This window comes from Amblyomma mixtum, chromosome 2, assembly GCF_055824585.1.
Source record: "Amblyomma mixtum isolate Tamu chromosome 2, ASM5582458v1, whole genome shotgun sequence".
NCBI lineage: Eukaryota > Metazoa > Arthropoda > Arachnida > Ixodida > Ixodidae > Amblyomma > Amblyomma mixtum.
This window is the reverse complement of record NC_143013.1, coordinates 120,613,652-120,633,071: the sequence shown is the minus strand read 5'-3', so window position 1 is coordinate 120,633,071 and position 19,420 is coordinate 120,613,652. Positions and strand designations below refer to the sequence as shown.

The 19,420-nt window shown below is 44.7% G+C and overlaps 1 protein-coding gene across 2 annotated transcripts in view; it reads left to right on the top strand.

Moving 5' to 3' along the window:
• CCHa1-R (CCHamide-1 receptor) overlaps nt 1-19,420 on the top strand; it is a 425,261-nt gene that overhangs the window by 229,353 nt on the left and 176,488 nt on the right. Inside the window, exon 1 of one of the 2 annotated variants that reach the window (XM_089572501.1) lies at nt 17,821-18,405. The exons of the other annotated variant lie outside the window; for it this stretch is intronic. The gene's annotated coding sequence lies outside the window, so the exon portion shown is untranslated. Of the gene's footprint in view, nt 1-17,820; nt 18,406-19,420 lie in introns of those variants that run through there. 2 annotated transcript variants of the gene reach the window in all.

The window sequence follows — 19,420 nt, the reverse complement described above, 5'->3', positions numbered from 1 at the left end:
GCTCTAGAAGAAGAAACACACTTGTTGCTGCCATTTCGGTGACCCTATTCTTTGAGGTAAGGATGCTATGTGGCTTCGTCACGTGTAACTAATGCCCGGCCCCTGGGACCGTGCTAAAAGGGTGGCATTGATTGCGCTTCGTTGCCACCAAGTGTGACGCGTGAAGGTCTTTTTGCGAAAGGTTCCTTCTTTCACATTCCACGTTTAGAAATCTGTTGCTGCCTCTTCACCGATGCACTCCTCGCTGACGGCTCATTCTCGATGCATATATTGGCTAGAAGGGAATGAAGGAAAATCATTTATCACATAACGAGCTAGCCAAACAGAAATGTAATTGAGCAATGCAAAAGGCCTGCTTTCCTCGCTGAAGCGATGGAAACAAAGGTAGATTGATTCGAAGTGCTCGTTCCGCTAACGCCCCCTTATTGAATCCTTGAGTCGAAGGAACCGTTATTGTATATAATATAGGTATTTGTAGCTACGATGGGGACCGTAAATCTGTGCTGAGCTAGGACACTCATCCACCGCGCTGTGCATGCTGAGGCGACGCCAGGAGAGGTCGTTTCAGAGCGTTCGCAATATCTCCACGCAGGGAGAAATATTGCGAGACGAAGATAGGGGAAAGTTTGGGAAAAAATTCTTAGTCAGCAGCTTGGACCAATACGGGACGAGGGCAGTCGCCTAGGAATTGATGGCGTATTGTTTGCTTACGCTAACACATAAAGAAGCAACGCCCTTGCGTTTCGGTGACTGCGACGCGTGCAAAGAAGATGGAAGTGCGTGGACGTGATTGATGGTCAGGCCTGCATATTCGCCCTGTTGGCGCGTCTCGCTTTAGAGATAAGCTGGGGCGACAAAGTTTCGAGGAGACAACAACGATGAAAAAAACCTCTCACCGAGATGTGGTGGCAATATCATTAGAAGAGGAAGTGTGAAAGATGCACCGGCATTTCCTGCGCATGAGCCTGCATGTATTCCTTTTGTACTTTGAAATCTTTATGTGGATATTGGTCTGTGCATATATTCAAAATGTGATGCTGTTCCGTTGTCTCCCATACGTCCAGATAAAAAGAAAGAGCCATATTGCCTCCCATGTAGCATTTTCTGCCTTAGTACCCTAGGAAGGGATTGATGAGCATGAATTCCTTTCTTTTTTTGCGTTGTGACATCCAGTGATTTCATTCTTTTGTGCTTTGTAAGAATATTTTTGAAGTGCCCTCCCATGCATCTTCATTTCCTTTGCTTCTGGTGAGGAAGCTAAAATAGAGTCATAACACCTCACTTGAATGAGCTGGTCCTTAAAACTATATTTATAAAGAGCCAAACATTTCGGCGGCTATTCACCGTTGATGAATTAACCCCTATAGATGTTTGCATTTATCGTCCTGTTTCCCCGATATCCCATGCTCGATCGGCGTGCGCGTTATTTTCTTACTTAAATAACGCCTCAGTTACGTTCTTGTCTCAGTGAACAAAAAGTGGCAGCCGGATTCTTATATTTGGCTTTGGAGAACTAGCGATGTGCAGCGGCTTAACTGCCCGGAAGCAAGGCTGCTTCACTGCAGCGCGAGAAAATCTCGTGCTGCAAGACTTTAGGAAATTACTGTATATTCACGTTGGAAAGTTATACGGCATCATCTTCACTGTAGCTTAAAACTCGTCACTGGCAATAACCGCCATACATCATTAGTCAAAAAGTAATTAGCGAATTATATTTAATTAGCGACCTAAATACCACGTTACGTTTTTTACAACTACTAACGTTCGCTACTAAAAGGGGTTTCCTCCTGTATGGGTTTTCTTTTTGTATAGAAAAATCTATTTTCAGGAAGTTTTAAAAGTGTTCGCAGAAGCATCCGGTATATGCAGGACGTTCGGCGCTGTCGGTCAACCCGTAGCTTTGTTCTAGCTTGGATGGAAGAAGGGCGACAAAAATAAAGCAAGAATCCTAGAAATGTGCACTCATGTTTCGCATTAGCCAATATCGTAACCGTTAGTGAGTTCGTTCTAGAGGTTTTTCTGAAAACAATATAAAACAAAAAAAGCGACAACTTTGTGGTAAGAAAATGCGCACTAACTGTATCCCTTCTCGTGGTCATATGAATCAATGGTATTACTTTTATTACCATTTGTTTTAGAGGTGGGGGATTAGTTGGATTGTTGGCCGCGCCAGATGGCCATCACATGTGTCCTGGCGGCGCTCTTCATCGGCCCAATGGGAGAAGCATGCCTCGACGGCCAGGTCTGAGCAGCGCAGCACGGCCTCCCATTCCTCCAGAGACGGAGCTGACAACAAGTGGAAGGATGGCAGATATGTCGCACAGTCCCGTGTGATGAAGTCTAAAGTGGCGTCGGTGCCATATTCTTCCATTTTGGAGTGGACTTCCTCCATGAATATATTAAAATATACTTTGGGGCAGGTGAAGGAGCGGGTTTGTAGCTGGTGCCAGAGTATCACCAGGGCCTTGCTTAATTATTTGTATGTGGAAAGGAAGATCCCTCCGCCCAGGCCAAAATAGTGAGTTATATCGTGGAATGAGTGCAAGCTCTCTCTCGCGCCCACGGGAGACGAGGGACTCACCTCCCGACCGATGAAATGTCGGCCGTATTCGTCAGCTTTCTCGTTCCCTTGATTGCCGAGTGAGCCCAAACACATAAGAAGTCTATCATTCTACCAAGGACGGGACGGTAGTTTCTTTGGATATTCCTTTCGGCAGCGGCCCCGCCGCGGTGGTTCAGTGGTTACGGCGCTCGACTGCTGACCCCAAAGACGCGGGTTCGATCCCAGCCGTGGCGGTTGATTTTCGATGGAAGCGAAACTCTAGAGGCCCGTGTGCTGTGCGATGTCAGTGCTCGTTAAAGAACCCCAGGTGGTCGAAATTTCCGGAGCCCTCCACTACGGCGTCCCTGATAGCCTGAGTCGCTTTAGGACGTAAAACCCAAATAAAAAAAAAAAAAACTCTTTCGGCAGCCGATAGGCGGCCCTTTCATAATTCTGTATGGCTGTTTCGCAGTCACTGACTATTACGTCGGCTGTGGAATATGTAATGGCCAGTGCGACGGTTGTCTCCTCCGCGTTCAGGATAAAAAGAAGCGCAACCGCGATACGTAACCTGAAGCAGACATTCGCGGCTATCGTCTCAGATATCGTTCCAAGGTCTCCGCAGGTTGTTGCTGTTTTTGTTTTCTTTCAGGAGTACAACTGCAAAAAAGAACTCAACAAAAACAAAACCGAAATTTAAGACAGAGTCATTCCTTCACGTACAACGCTGCCGGTGTTAGAACTTTCTCAAACGTTATCACACCCAAGCAAAAAAAGAAAAACGCATCGCGTGTAGGTGCGCCTCGTAAGCGCCTTGGGAACCCGAATCTTCCGTGAAGGTAGAGCGGTTTCCGCTGTACGCTTTACGACTTGCACTTTAAGGGCCCGCTTGCGGAAACTGCGAATTTTACTAGCACTGAGAACGGAATAAGATGTTTAAATGTGGACTTTGTAGCAGCGTTTCGGATCGCCTTGCGCAGGTTACGTCCCAGTTATGACTTTAGCCAGGTGTAGTCGGGTTGTGAATGAAAACAAAAACAAAAGAAAGCTGGCTTGTCGAGCATACAAATATTCATAACACGACGAGCAGCAGAAGTTGTGTTTAAGTAGTACGAAAAGTTTGGGGTGTTCGTATACAATAATATTTGAAACTGCAGTGCGAAATAACGGCACAGAAAAAAAACCTCTTGGAGCGAGCGCTTACACACAATTTATTGTAATGAGCACTACATATACATGCACTTTGAATACCATAACGAGATCACGAACGAAATATAAAAGAAGGACTACGATTTCCTAAGGACGTCTGGCATGATAATAAAAGGAAACAGTGAAGGCCAAGCACTGATCCAGCCTTCGAGGCAACCACGTGATGTTTATGGCTTGTAGGCTTTCGACGGTAGGAACCGGAAGACAAGTTTTCATCCGTTCTTGAAGTCAGAGCAGCAAGAACAGACGTTGAAAACATTGTTGACTTGCGGCCGCCGTGTGTATTCCGATGTGTGGCATTATTTTTTCTTCTGGAGTTAACCGAATGTATTTAGCCTTATATACCGTCTGGGTTCCACCATTCTACTTTGTTTTTGTTGTTTCTCTCTTTGAGAAGACAGAAAACATTTGTACACTGAGGCGAACAGGGGGCTCAATAATCGTTAGCGAGGTTGAGATAAATATAGACTTAAATTTTGGACAAGCACATTTTTCGACGGCAAATGTTTCATGGACGCATTTTTTTTATATATTGTAAGATTTCACTATTGCCACAGATCCTCAGATCTCCCTTCGGAAGCTCGCATTTTTTCCTATTGTTATGTCGTCAAAAACGTTCCTCATTAGTTTTATACGCCAGTCCTAAGTACTCGATGCGAGCGATGGACAAACTTTAAAAGAAAGATTTTACGAAGGATCAAAAATATGCATCTTTACCTTCAATATTTCCACAACAGCACCTTAAAATATTCCACAGCCTCAGATTTAAAACTGTCCGAGAATCCTGTACTTGTTAGAAGATTGTTCTTATTGCGACCATGACTTGGACTGGCGCGCTTTGCAGGAAAGCGCGCAATTAAAATTGTGCGTAGCTCGATATTTATTTAGTTTTAAGAGTATTGAGCAGAATAAACAGAATATTATGTCATATGAGTGGGCATTTTTTCAGAAAAGTTTTGTATAGAGATATTTCTTGTCAAATGTTTAGGGGAATCCCCCAAGGTGGCGTAAATTTGTAATAAGGGAGTAATTACTCATTGGCATCCACCCAAGCGCAGCCATACGGCTACAAAGGAAAGCTATACAGCTTCCTCAGCTTGGGTGGATGCCAATGAGTAATTACTCCCTTATTACAAATTTACTCCACCTTGGGGGATTCCCCTAAACATTTGACAAACACTGTTCCCACTTCGAGTTATAGATCAATTCGCTCTCGCCCTACCATAAGCTTGCCGTCCCGGTTAGCTCAGTTGGTAGAGCGACTGCTCCGGTGAAGCGGTGGTCCCGGGTTCGAACCCCGGACTAGGACGAATTTTTCTTTAACTACAAAGTTTCTGAGGAAGCTGTATAGCTTTCCTTTGTAGCCGTATGGCTGCGCTTGGGTGGATGCCAATGAGTAATTACTCCCTTATTAGAGATATTTCTTGTTCAGTAGTACAGTCTGCCGACAGGGAAGAATAGACTGCTCTTCAATGTACTACCTTTGCTTGCAAAGGTCGCTGTTTCTTTCGTATTTACGAGCTTTTTATTAACGAAAAAAAGCGTATGAAAAAAAATGATAATTTTAGAAAACAGCCCTAACACTCGCAAAACTGTTCACTTGTGATGACGGATGTTCTTCGTGCCATGATTGAGTTAAAATTGTTTACATACCACGTCCTGACAACGTTTAAGTATATTTTGCTTCCAATCATAAAATGTCGGCAGCCGCCGCGGTGGCTCAGTGGCTATGGTGCTCGGCTGCTGGCCCGAAAGACGCGGGTTCGATCCCGGCCGCGGCGGCTGACTTTATTTGGAGGAGAAATTCGAGGCCCGTGTACTGTGCGATGTCAGTGCACGTTAAAGAACCCCGGGTGGTCGAAATTTCCGGAGCCCTCCACTACGGCGTCTCTCATAGCCTTAGTCGCTTTGGGACGTTAAACCCCATAAACCAAACCAAACAATAAAATGTTGGCAAAATTCTAACTTATTGCTTCACTGTGAAGGCATTGGTCCATCCTTTTTCGTGTTTAAATAAAAATTACTCATTACACACTTACGGTCCATTATTCCTGCTATGGGGCAGAAGATTTGCTCTTGTGCATAGAACGTTCCAAATCTCATCTCACCGAAGTATCCGTTGGCACATTCCAACGCGCATTCCAACGCGCAACGCGCATCTTCAAACAAGTGTGCGCAGAAAAATGCAGTGTGCGCAGAAACCAGGTCATTTTTCTGAACCAGGTCATTTTTGAAGATGCGCGTTGAGCGTTGGAATGCGCGTTGGAATGCGCGTTGGAATGTGCCAACGGCTACTTCGGCGAGATGAGATTTGGAACGTTCTATGCACAAGAGCAAATCTTCTGCCCCATAGCAGGAATAATGGACCGTGAGTGTGTAATGAGTAATTTTTATTTCCTCACTTGTGTACATACTTAATTTTACTTATACGTTCTGGACACAGTAGACCAGCGTGATTGTCGAATGCAAGGCTTTCTTAATACCTAGAGTGAATTTTACCCAGGTGTTCTATTCTCGACACATGCTGCTGAGAAATGATTTCAATTTAATGACTTCGCTACATGCACTTCGATACAGTAGTTTGATTTCCCATGAAATCAACACGTGGGGCCAGGGTTACCACTTTTTCGCTCTTTGTAGATAAGTTTTGTCGCACTTTCCCACGGCTTAGTTACACCATGCGCATGCTACTGCTCTTTATCAGAGATACTTTTCTGAAAGAATTTACTCCGTTCCCATGGTTCTTCTGGTGGAAAGATAATAAAGACACTTGCTTCCTTCTCATCACATTTAGTATCACACAATCTGTTGTATATCAACGATGTCCCTCACGAACAATCTTCCCGTTTTCTTCGGGCACGCCCCTTTCGTGAGCGTTTTTTTCACGACTCTGCCTTCAGACTGTACTGCTTACCACCTTGCATACAAATGCAGGCATCGTGTAAAGATTCTTGTGGCTCCCTCTTGGTTATGTGTGATTCCTTGCTCACACCTCTGCTATCTAATCAGGCTTCCTGTTCCTCGTTACTAATTCTCACACGAACTTTAACAGTTCTCGTTGCTCTTCTTGCTTTTCTTTTTTTTTTTGGGGGGGGGGGGGGAGGGGGGATTTTGAGTAATCACGCCACCAAAGTCTATGAGTCCTGCTAATATTCGCGTGTTTCTTGTGCGAAGGTGCGTATCACTGTGCAGCTGGTGATCGGTTGGCATTGCCGATCCATTCATTCATTCATTCATTCATTCATTCATTCATTCATTCATTCATTCATTCATTCATTCATTCATTCATTCATTCATTCATTCATTCATTCATTCATTCATTCATTCATTCATTCATTCATTCATTCATTCATTCATTCATTCATTCTCTCGATCGATTGATGAATAAAACAATGAATGGTTGGTTGGTTTATGGGGTTTAACGTCCCAAAGCGACTAAGGCTATGAGAGACGCCGTAGTGGAGGGCTCCGGAAATTTCGACCACCTGGGGTCCTTTAACGTGCCCTGACATCGCACAGTACACGGGCCTCTGGAATTTCTCCTCCAAAGAAATTCAGCCGCCGCGGCCGGGATCGAACCCGCGTCTTTCGGGCCAGCAGCCGAGTGCCGTAACCACTCAGCCACCGCGGCGGGGTTAAATCAATCAATCAATAAATCAGCCGCTTTTGTGAAATCGAGCACCTATGCCTTTCCTTAATATAGCAACTTATCTGGTAATCGTACTTGTGTTCAAAGAGAGACAAAAGAGCATTGAAAAGGAAAGCGGGAGTCAAAGGAGTGCGACAAGAAAAAATCCGTTGGGAACGTTGTGATGACGTTGTAAGGTCACGTGACCTAGGTGACCCACCCAGGTTGCTTCTCCGGAGATCTTTCGCTCACGACGCCGGCGTCGGGTTTTTGGCGATAATAGCCGATTGTGAGCATTCTCCTCGGGCACGTGTAGTGCAGCCATCATCAGCGAATTGAAATTACGAGACGCAAGAAAGGAGAGCCTAAAGGAAACACCAAATATAATTTTATTACGATCGCCATTTCCCCTTCGCGAATTTTTCACCATGACTTGGGTCATAATGAAAGGCTAGTTGGGTCCAAGGCAATGAAACCGCAAGGATTGTTCGTCACAGCAACGAGATCGACAATAGGCTTACTTTGTGCTGCTGCACCTTCAATTTCTTACTAATTTTTTCACTACTTACAGCAAGTTCAGCACGTGTCAGTGGTGTTGTGTCTGAGACAACTGGACCTATTGGAATTTCACTTAACCTTGTCTGGAATTTACGAGCTCTTGATGCCGTCTTCGGCCACTGTATCTGCATTCATAAGCTACGGTAGTGAAGGCAATATCTCAGGTGCACTCGTGGAGAAAATTAAGAGCCCGCCTCCCTCAAGGTCCGAAGCTTGCTGCTCTGCATGAGGGCGCCACCAGACGAAGCCGTCCTGTGGTCGAGACCGCCCCAGTGCGCCGGTCTCGACAGCAGCAGGGTTTGGTCAGGTGGCGCCCCTATACAGAGCGGCAAGCTTCGGAACTGGAGGGAGGCGGGCTCTTAATTTTGACCACGAATCAACACTAAGGACCATGTGCTGAAGTAACAACATATTAATTTCTTTGAATGGTAGGGGCTCTAGAAAGTGCCGCATATTTGAACTGGCGCGTTAAACTGCTTTAGAATGTGTAGCAATCAGTTAAATGACGAACGTTTATTTTCGGCATATAAAGCATGGCGTCACAGTTCTGGCAAATTACTTCAATTTACGCGTATGACGAAAAGAGCGCGCTCTTCATTCCTCTCACCAAAAATACTGGTGCGGTGGAGCTACACATGGCATTCATTTGTTTCAGAATAGTGCAGTCCGACCTTTTCGGCCTTTGCACAGGGAAGAGACGAGAAGAGTCTCTCGCTTAAATGTTTTTGGTGCCTTGCATTTTATTTTAGCAACAGCTATTATGGGGGCACCGTTGGGATCACTGCTTGTCCACGCCAAAATTCTCGTCGTCACGTGACCATCTGCAGGGCCACAACATCATCAAATAAGTGACGATGACAGAGAGAGGGAGTAAACGACGGTTCATGCAACTTAGTCACGAATCTAACACCACGACCTTAGATCGCTCAGCGAATCAGTGCCGTTTTCTGGCTATGGCAAGCACATGAATAGCTATTTCAGCATGAAAAGTTTGGCAGTTCGCTTGTTCTAATGAGACGGCACCACTGTGTGCGACGCTGTACAGAAAGGCGCTGTGGTTGTCATCTACTCTCCACGGCAACCAGTTCGCATCAGTATGCAGAATTTCGTGCGAAAACACAGCTGTTCAACTTTCAATCAACTTTCAATCAACTTTATTCAGCATTTTTGTCCTGAACAACAGAAAAAAAATGCTAGGGTAGGAGCAAAAAGCCACAAACTCAGTAGCTTGACGAGGCTCCCACCCCTAACTGACAAGGCCAACAGACTGTCACGTTATTACATATATATATACACACACACATACACACACATATATATATATATATATATACATGTAGGACTTACAACCAGCGAGAAAAAAGTAGGCTAACATAACATAACATAACATAACATAACATAACATAACATAACATAACATAACATAACATAACATAACATAACATAACATAACATAACCCTTTTTGCGCAAACTGGCAGATCGTTCACGTTTTTCAAAAAGCTAGAATGTGGCGCAGCCCAAGAATATACACGTTGCTCCGAAGCGCTCTTAGCGTTTCTTTTTGAAAACAATTTAACAAGTAGCCTAAGCCTTACACCACTCGGCCATCGTTGCAAGGAGGCGGAGGGTACGTCTCTGTGGTGTTTGTACACATGCACTGTTACAATATCCTCGAACAGTAGTGCTCAAATCGGTGGGTGGCGCTGGAACATTTAAGAGAAGAGCAAGTGTCTTTAGAACATGCGGTGTACCAGCTTGACACCAGAGCAAAAAAACTCTCGACTGCTGCCAACGGCGGCATTCCCTGAATTGCAAGAAGGAAGAGAAACACGTCTTTAAGAAAAAAAAAAAAGAGTGGCCGAAGGTCCTCCTAACTACCTGTCTCAGACCAATTCAGAGATTTAGTTCAATATCGCCTATAACCTCTCCAGGAAGGCTCCCACGGCTATTGTTCAAGAGCAGCCTCTGTATCACGTAAGGGGTACCCAATTTTTGAAAGCCTAACTTTTTAGCATATTCAACATGAAACAGCAGTGCGACTGGCGTGGTACCGGGATATTTGTAGGGTGAGACACCCGTGCGGGGTATAAAGTAAAAGCTTCGGTTTACAGTTGTAGTTTTTAAAAGTTAGGCAGACATTTGTAATTGTTTACTCCAGAATACCATTTTTTGTAGTTTTTTTTTTTGGCGGCAAATACAATTTCCCGAGAAATTATTACCGTCTTTCTACGCTGACACCCTCCTCCACTAAAAAGTCACATAGTGTATATCACTGGTGATTTGTTAGCACGAATTTTTTATGTACAAGTAAATAACGCACAACTCGTCATGTTTAAAGCAATGGTTGCTGCAGGCAGTAATCGCCGCAAGGAAAACATATTCGCGTGAGGCTCAAGAAAAAAACGTAAATGCAAGTTCATTTCTAATAGTTGTGTTATGGTGCAAACCAAATAAATGGAAAGAAAAAGAAGCGAAACCAACAGGGAAGAAATGCGCACGCACATTTTCCTCGCCTATGCGAGTCGAAACATATCTTGATCTTTTTCTAGTCCCTTTCGTATGAAATTAGTTTCATCTGGTTGTGATAGATGCTTGCGTATTTGTTGTTTACGCAGCAGTGTTCACTCCTTCAGTCCCGGAACAAACTTTGAAAGCTACAAACTCTTCATGTGAGCGAAATTCACTGCGAACAAAGGTCGCGGTCGAAATCTAGAAAAGCCCAAGGGTCTCCGCTCAAGTACTCTACGTGATGACGTCAGCGTCGTATGTACCTCCGAATCGTCGCGGAAGCGTGAATATGGGATGCCAACTTCAGGTTGACGATGACTTGTAGCGGTAACAAAGTTTGCCAGCATCCTTGCAAGCCGTATGAAAACTCCGTAACCAAATAAAGGCTCTGACAAGCATTTATTTGGTTTCACTTATGTGATAAGATGACGAAATTGTGTGAGCAGAATGCGCTATGCTGGTAGACGATGCCTGAAGATTTAGTGGAGCGTCTCGTTCTGCACACGGCGTTTGTCTGAAGTAACGAAGAGATGCTTCAACAATGTACCTCTGCAGTGCTTAATCTAACGATCTCGATGTCCCACTACGCTCCTGGTGTACGCTCATTTTTATTTCTTTCTTTAGATCAATTTTAACCCGTACGCGATAGGCAGCAAGCTATGAAATACATAAAGCCGAACTTAAAAATATAAATACGACGAGGTTTATTTTTTTTTCCGCTTTAACAAAAAACTCCATGCAGTAAGTAAAACATACATTTCCGAGACGGGCATGGCAGACCCCGCTGCGAACAAAAAAAAAAAAAGATGCTTCAAATACCTGGTCTTCGCATTTAATACTCATCACTGATCATTAATCTTGTGTGCATGTGTATACCGAGTAGGCGCCCACCTGAGACCCGAAATAAATTCCCCGGAGCAACGCGATTCAGTTTTCCTATTTCCTTATACTTATCCACATGTCGAGCACTGCAATTCTGCCTGAAGTTCCTTTCCGAGAAGCAATAAAATAAAAACAAAACAGTTGTTGTCATGTCGCGCGCTATTAGGGCAATAATTTTTTGTCGCCATGTACCTGCAACTATTCGCGGACCTGGTAGACACCAGGACAAGACTGCTCAGTATGCTGCTACAGTATTTCTTCATACACTTGCTGGAGAGATCCGTCCGGGATGAGTTCGTACGACTGAAAACCCTGATATTAGTTGCGTAACGATGCGAGGTGACAAGCCGACAAGAACGACAGGGAAGAATGTAGGCAGCGCTGTCTTCCTCGTCTTCTTGTGTTTTCCTGCTATTAGAGAAGTAATGAGAAACCCCCTAGACAGCCAGCATGTATTCCTCATTCCCGGTAGCTGACGAGTCGGCGGCCTACGACGATTCCATCTTGCGTGCGATGATGACCGAACAGCAGAGCTTTGTGAATTTGGGCCATGTCGGAACACTCTCAGGTCAGCAGAACCTTGATTTTAATCACCACGATGCAGTAAATGTTATCGCGTGAACTAGGTATTGTGCGGCCATTTGGCGTCGCATTCGGCTAATCGCGAACCCTGGCAGCATTTCAAAGGTGCCGAGACATTCCCACGCCGCGGGGTCGGTGATGGCGCCGCCATTTGTGAGAAAATCTCCAGCGGCGCTGGATGCCGGTCAAGTTCTCACGGCACGAGCATTGAGCAATTCCTCCAGGCCGGCTACTGCCGCGTAAAAACGTTGCCTGGTCTTTGGCTGCGGCGACAGTTTCGACTGCTAGGCCGGCCAGCTCGTTCGCACGGCGAGCAAGCGGTCTGGGAGAGTGCGCACGTTTAAAGGCTTAGTGAGATACAGCTTTCAATAGAAAGTGGACGCGTTAATCTGGTCATGCGCCTTGTATGGTGCTCAGGGATCATGGCCCGCAAACCCAAGGCCACTCACAAACAAGTACACAAAAACACACAACACGGATTTGAAGTAGCATTTTCGATCGAAACCATAGGTAAGAGAATTATCGCTCCATCGCCTAGAGGTGTTGCAGGCTACCGGCGCGTACAGCGCAAGCTATTTGTTCGATAAAAAAAAAAGTCGCTTTCCTCAAGCGTGTCACGTATTACAGAAATGCACGGGTATTGCGTGATGCATCTAAATTATCTTAGGCAGGAGACGAAGTTTAACGCTATTGAGCCCAGTAGGGAGAAAAGCTTGCAAAACTGGGTCTTCAGTCCAACCTCGTTCTTAGAAAACATGAGTATTCACGGAACTCTTATACCAAGGCGCCCTTGTGCCATTAACCTCATCTCATCGCCATCAGTATTAAACCTGTGGTGTGCGCTGGTGCACTGTTGGAATTCCTGCGTGGTGTTCACTCTTGGGAAACAGAAGCTAACAAAGAAGAGACAGGGTGAAATCAGTAGGAAAAGCAAGCGGTAGGGTAATTACAATGTCATTGGAGTATTTCCGGTGAGCGCTCCACTGTAACGTATCTGTAACACGGGACAACCACCTCAAGACCCGTCCGCCCCACTGGCCTTGCCTTGGCGGCTGGCCTGGCGGCTTCCATAGAAAAATTTAGTTTTTGCCCACATAGGGCAAAAGGATGTCCAAGGCATTTTTTTTTTTACCCTAATAAACTGTAACTGTTTTAGTGTTTCTCCCTCTCTCAGATGTCCATGGGACCTAAACAGCTCTGAACCGAACATTCAGGGTTCAATTGACGGCGAGTGCTAAGGTAGTGTCCGCTATTATCGGCCGTTCTTTGCACTCATGTGGCACGCCTTGCTTGGTTGTAGTAATTTATTGCGGCTATCTTGAATCACCGGGCGCTATTGCTGCTGCAGTTAAAGGTTGGTGTCTTCTGAAGAAAGGATTCCACCGATACAACAAAGGCACCAATGAGCAGCCTATTTAGCAACTTAAGGGATTCTGAAACAGGCTCATAAACGGGTACGTAATGTCCCACAGGAGCACGTGTTGCGGCTACTTTACTGTTATTTAGGCGAATGACGACAAATAAACTTTAGTACATTAAACGGGAATTTTCTTTACCATAGGCTGACTAACTTAAAAACTGGGTGTCTTGCATCCAAAATCGTGAAACACTTGCCGGTTGAAAGCTATGCAGAAATGCATTAAGAGTCTACGGTGCCAGTGCACCTGCAAAACTCGAAAATTGGACACATTATTCAAGAAATCGAAAAATAATGCCCAGTTGCCCAATCACTGCGCTACTTGAGGCAATGGGCCCCAAATATTGGCAGAAATAAATTATCTGGCTAGGACCGTGTATCAAGCAGCCAGCTGCAGCAGAACACTGGTGATGTAAGAGAAGTGTTTGATTCGCAGTACTTCAATAAAATATTCAGCAGTAAGTGATTTACATGACATTGTGATTCTTATTTGACTCATGCGACGTAATAAACCATTACCAAAGTAGTAGCCGTTGCCTTACCCTTATTCGAAGGAATAACTATGAAATAAAAATTAATGCATTAGTGACGAAGAAAAATCTAACAGTGGTATTTTCTTCATATTTAGCACATAGTGCTCTCTTATAAAGAAAAACAGATTTCTGAAAGTTTGTCACAATTGCTTCGTTCGTTCCGAAGTCACAAAGGTGTACTTTTTATAGTACGCTTCCTCCTCCCCATAGCACATGTGGCTACTTCGCTCCACTCCTACATGGTGGCGTGAATTTTGTTAATATGTCCGTGGTGTTGACGGAGGGTGACATTTATTTATTTATTTATTTATTTATTTATTTATTTATTTATTTATTTATTTATTTATTTATTTATTTATTAGTACCTCAGAAGCCCACTAGGGGCATTACATGAGGGGTGCGCCAACATATCATTTAATTAAATCAGTGATGAATGATTTGATAGATTCCAGAACAGGATGGATAAAGCTTCAGCGAGCAGGTTGTTCAAATCTCTTGCGGTCTGGGCGAAGAATCATTTCAGGTGCGCAGAAGTGGATGCTCGAGTTGTACGAACAGCTTTCGGATGACTGATGCGAAGTGAAAGGCGGTGTGCAGGGGTGATAACGGAATGACTCAAAGGCGAATAGTAAAACCTGTGGAAAAGACAGAGCCTGGCTATTTTTCGACGGGATTCAAGGCTGGGAAGGTGTGGTTTTGTTTTCAATGCTCTTACGCTCGTACAATATGAATAATCAGAATATACGAATCTTAACGCACGGCTCTGGACGTACTCAAGGGTTTTGGCTAGGTTAATTTGCTGGGGGTCCCAGATTGAGCATGAATATTCAAGTTTAGTACGGACAAGAGCTAAATAGGCGGACAGTTTTACGGAAGAAGGTGCCAAAGGCAAGTTATGCTTTAGATCACCAAGAAGAAGGTTAGCTTCTTGCAGGCTCTCATAAATCTTTTCTGGCTATACTGGCACCGCAGTTATTCTACTTTGCTTGGGAAGCTTTCGTCTTTTCAAAGAAGCATCAGATATGATTGAGCCAGAGTGTCTGCGAACTGCTGGTTTCTGCATGTCAAAGGGTAGGTAATGACGAGTAACATATTTACCAAAACAAAAATAGTCAGCAGGCAAGTTTCTAACAATGTGGTAGATTGTTCGGGCGCTTATAATCTGCAAAGTTGAGATTTCGTGTCAACAGCCACACCCACTTTTTGTCCCCGATGCTGATGTAGTAGCTGTTGACGGCTTGATCCTAAAGGTCGACACCTGCCATATCAGTGTCTCGCTTAAAAAAGTCCTCTTTTTCGTGGGCGCTGGGCAACTGCCGCTTCACAAAATATGTAATCTCAATGCCGTTACAGTGGCTGGCCATGGTGACTACACCATTGCCCTTAGACTTCAATAAAGCATGTAACCGACACTATTGAAGCAACAGCGAATTTTTTCCTGTCTGCATCTATTCCGTAGCGTTCATTGGCCGTGTACTGTGCGATGTCAGTGCACGTTAAGGAACCCCAGGTGGTCGAAATTTCCGGAGACCTTCACTACGGCGTCCCTCGTAGCCTGAGTCGCTTCGGGACTTTAAACCCCAATAAACCAATAAACCATAAACGTTCATTGGGCCGAGTGTACATTTCCTAAACTCGTTTTGGCGAACTTCCTGTAGCCCGAAATTCCTCCCGGTGGCGCGTTACAAGAATGTCTTGACTGGTAAAAAATTGTCAAAAAAGATTAAATGGTCACTAAGCATCTAAATCACCTCAGGCAACGGCAGGGCAACAGGCGCTTCCAAAAGTTTCTTTTCTTAACTAAAGTACTTTCCACAGTAGGCGTGAAATGCAAAGCAGTAACCGTCTTCTCTGGGGAACACCCAGTTGTTATAACCAAAACTTTATTATAACAAATTAAAATCCCACCATCTTCATATCCAGGGCAGTTAGCGACAAATACAACAGTCTCAGAGGCCTCGTTGAGCAGACAAAATGTTTTTTTTTTCCAAAAATGCAAGCAATCATAACATCTATGACCTGGAATGAATAGGCGCCCTTGTGCACACAGGAACACCCAGCGTACTACAGAAAGTGCAGTTGCATATAATTAATCATAGCACAAAAACGCCAAAGGCGCGTGACATTCAAAGCATCCATTGTTTACTTTTGTTTTTTTTTGTTTCTTTATACTTGAAACTAGCACAATTGCGCATAAACGCGGCCGCGAGAAAATCAAAAGCCAGCAGCAAAAGGTGCAGTTCGTGGGAAACAAACATCCTGAAGTTTCACCATGGAAAGATTACATATTGAGAAGAGGAAACGCGCCTTCTTAATTAAGTGGGGTTGGCCGATCCCATGGTGACAAAAGTATGACCTACTTGAAAAGAAAAATTTAATCTTGAGTGTTGAAATCATAAAAAAATGTAACGGTACTTTTAAAAGTAGGCTGTGCGCTAATGAGTTAAGGACGGTGTACAGAGGCAGGGGCAACTTGTAGAGAAGAGAGCTGCTTGACGTTGCAGTTTTCATGTGAAGCTAGATTTGATGATATATGCTAGTCTGCATGACCATAATTGAAATACGAAAGGCTGTATTGTAAACAACTTTAGGAAGTTGCGAACATTCCGTCAAAAATTCTTTCAGAAAACGGTTTGTTCTTTTTTTCTAAATAAATAAGCTACAGAGTGGCTTCACAACAAAAGTCTATGAAATGTGGATGCGACGGCTGGCACACTTCTGGGATTAGAATTGCCGCTGTTCCCACACTAGACTGAAGCGCAACTACGAGAAACATTCTTTGCTTTCATGACAACGAAAGCGGTGAAGAATTCATATTTTCACTGACGGCTCCCTCACAGACATTTGTATTTACAGTACGACGCTTGGAGTGTCACAAGGCCACTTGATTAGACTGTCAGGGTTGGAAGAAATAGAAAGAAAGGAACTAAAGTTTTGACCTGGTCCCCACAATCTCGCTAGTTTTGCGAGTCGTCCTCTGTTAGCGCCATACTCCATAGTGGACCGCCTATGCAAGCGAGTTGGAACGCAAAGGTGTGGTTCATCCAGACGAAATGAAGTTGGTGGACATAGACACAATTCATTTTTATTATTTATTTAGTTTGTTTTGTTATTGAAATACGCTTATGACCTGTCGAGGAGGAGGGTGGCACATAGGGCGTGGCACACGAAAACAAACTGTAGTAACGATATGTGAGAATGCCACGAAAAGAAATAAAAAGTACGCCAAAACACGTAGACACCAATATCGCAAGCAAGATTAAAGTTTGGACAAAACGGAAATAGCGCGAAGTGAGATGAAATCGTGTAAATACAAAAAACTAACATTTGAAATACAAACGCTGCACAAAAAAAAAGAAAAATAGGAAAACAATGTCCGAAGGATGGCAGAGGTGATAAGGAGCACAAAACATAAATACCCTCCCCCCCCCCCCCCCCCCCGCTTAAAAAAAATACATTTTAAGAGTGCACCGATACGCCACATTCTGACGTAAGTACTCCGCATTCCTTGAAATTTATCGGGTTGAAATTCGGCAGCAATGCAAGATAACAGGTTATTCCAATCGATTGTGGTTCTGGGTATGAATGATTGCGCGTAGTAAGCTGAGTGACACACTAGACGTTTGACATTATAAGGGTGATCATGGCGTGGATAAATGGCAGCTTAATCTCAAGCACAGCGAAGTTTCGCCGCGCCCCCCTAAGGCCGAAGCCATGGCGCCTGGAAGTAGAAAACTACGTTCGCGAACTGTTTAAAACGTCACCGCTGATGTGTCGACGACGGTGATTGCTGAAGCCAGCGCCGCGTCGGAGAAGGTGGCAACAAAAACGCCAGTTGTTAGCATCAGCTCCACTTTCCGTGTGGCGTGCTTTTAGGACGTCACCGCAAGAAGAGCTCCTCGTTCGCCGTTGGTCTTCCGCAAACAGCTCCCACGCGTCTGTTAGGAGCCGCGAGAGAGCCCTAAGATATCTTTGGCAAACACGTTCTCGAAGCCTTGCCGAACGCTCGTCCTCCTAGTCAGCCGAGAGCTCGCCCCAGCGGCCGGACCTGCTTCTGGGAGCAACGCCAACGGAGGATGTGCTTCTTGAGCGATGATGTTGAAGGCTCGCTGGCTTAAGCGAGGGTAAACAAATTTAAGCTAAACCCAGTGGCAGCGGCGTGAAGAAGTTCTCGGAAGGGCGCGAAAAGTGAGATACGCTGGCATCTCGGATCGAGCCATGTGCGTGAGTGTCGGGGATTGAGACTAAGCAGGTTTAGCCTCCGAAGAAGGTGCATAGCAGGAAGCGGATTGCACTGTTTGAGAAAAAAAAACACATGTGCTAGTAATCTGATCAGGAATAGAGTATATTTGAAATAGCATGAGCAATCTGAGGGATCATACAGGCAGCCAGCGAAGTAGGACCGTGAAAAGCCGCGCTTAGCATCGAAGTTGAAATCGGGCAGAAAAGTGACTCGCTTCAAGCGCGCTTCCCACGACAGTGAAAAAAGCCGTGAGGATTGTTCCTGACGGGACCCTTCCTGTGGCTATCGGACACATCAAAGTGGTAAGTGATGGCACTGTTTGTGTGGAGTAGAGGGTTTCAATATTTCACTCAGATATTTCACTTATACGCCGTGCGCGTCCATTAAAACAATATCTTTTTATTGAGCGCTACGCTTTGCCTTTGTCGTCTCAGTGTCGTAATAGAATAATAAAAATAAAAGAGAAAATAGTGAATTGAGCGTGGGTAAATTTAAACCCGGTGTCTTGTAGAGGCGCAATTATTTCCGCGCGTATGTGAGGTTCTCAAAGAGCGTAGTGCACTGTCAAGCGTAGGCGATCAGCAGCTCACCAGCCATACAATAAATAGACGCAACCAGCTCGAGCTCGTTCCCGCATAGTTTGAGATTTGCTACAATGCGTAATGCAGAGTAGATCACGCTTTATAGAGACAGCCTGCATATAAGAATTCTGTCTTCAAGTGAACCTCAAAGTAGACGAATTTCCAAGTCCGATGTTCTGGCAATAACAGCCTAACGCGATATGTAGATTGCCACTTCAGGCTTAACGTATTCCGATTGAAGTGCTCTGACGCAGTTTCCCTTTCGCCAGAAGGCTGAATAAGTGTAGTTGGGTTTTTGGTTCGCCTAACCTGTACCGTTATGTTCATTGAAGAGTAGCTCGCGAGCATCTCTGATTCTTCTCTTGAAACGTCTTCGTGAAATCAACATTTCCGCAGACGTATTCTCCATCAAATGCCGCGCCGGCAGTAGCATACACCTATATTCGTTTTGTTATTCATTTTTCTCCGAAGCCTTTGCTTCCACTACTTTCACTGCACTGCCTGAAAGGCGTGTAGGTCCGGTACTGTGCCTCCATCAGCCACCTGTCTGAAGAGGGCAGAGTATTTCGCGTCTGTCGCGGACAGGACGGCACAAGACCCCCTCCATTTTATTGGCCATTCACTTTGCCAGCAACGTAAGAGCTAGGGCCGTGTCTGTCGCTGTCGGTTGCTCAAATAAAGTTCCTCTCCTTTTTGTTTTCCTATTTTCTCACCTATAGACCAAATATCGTACTCA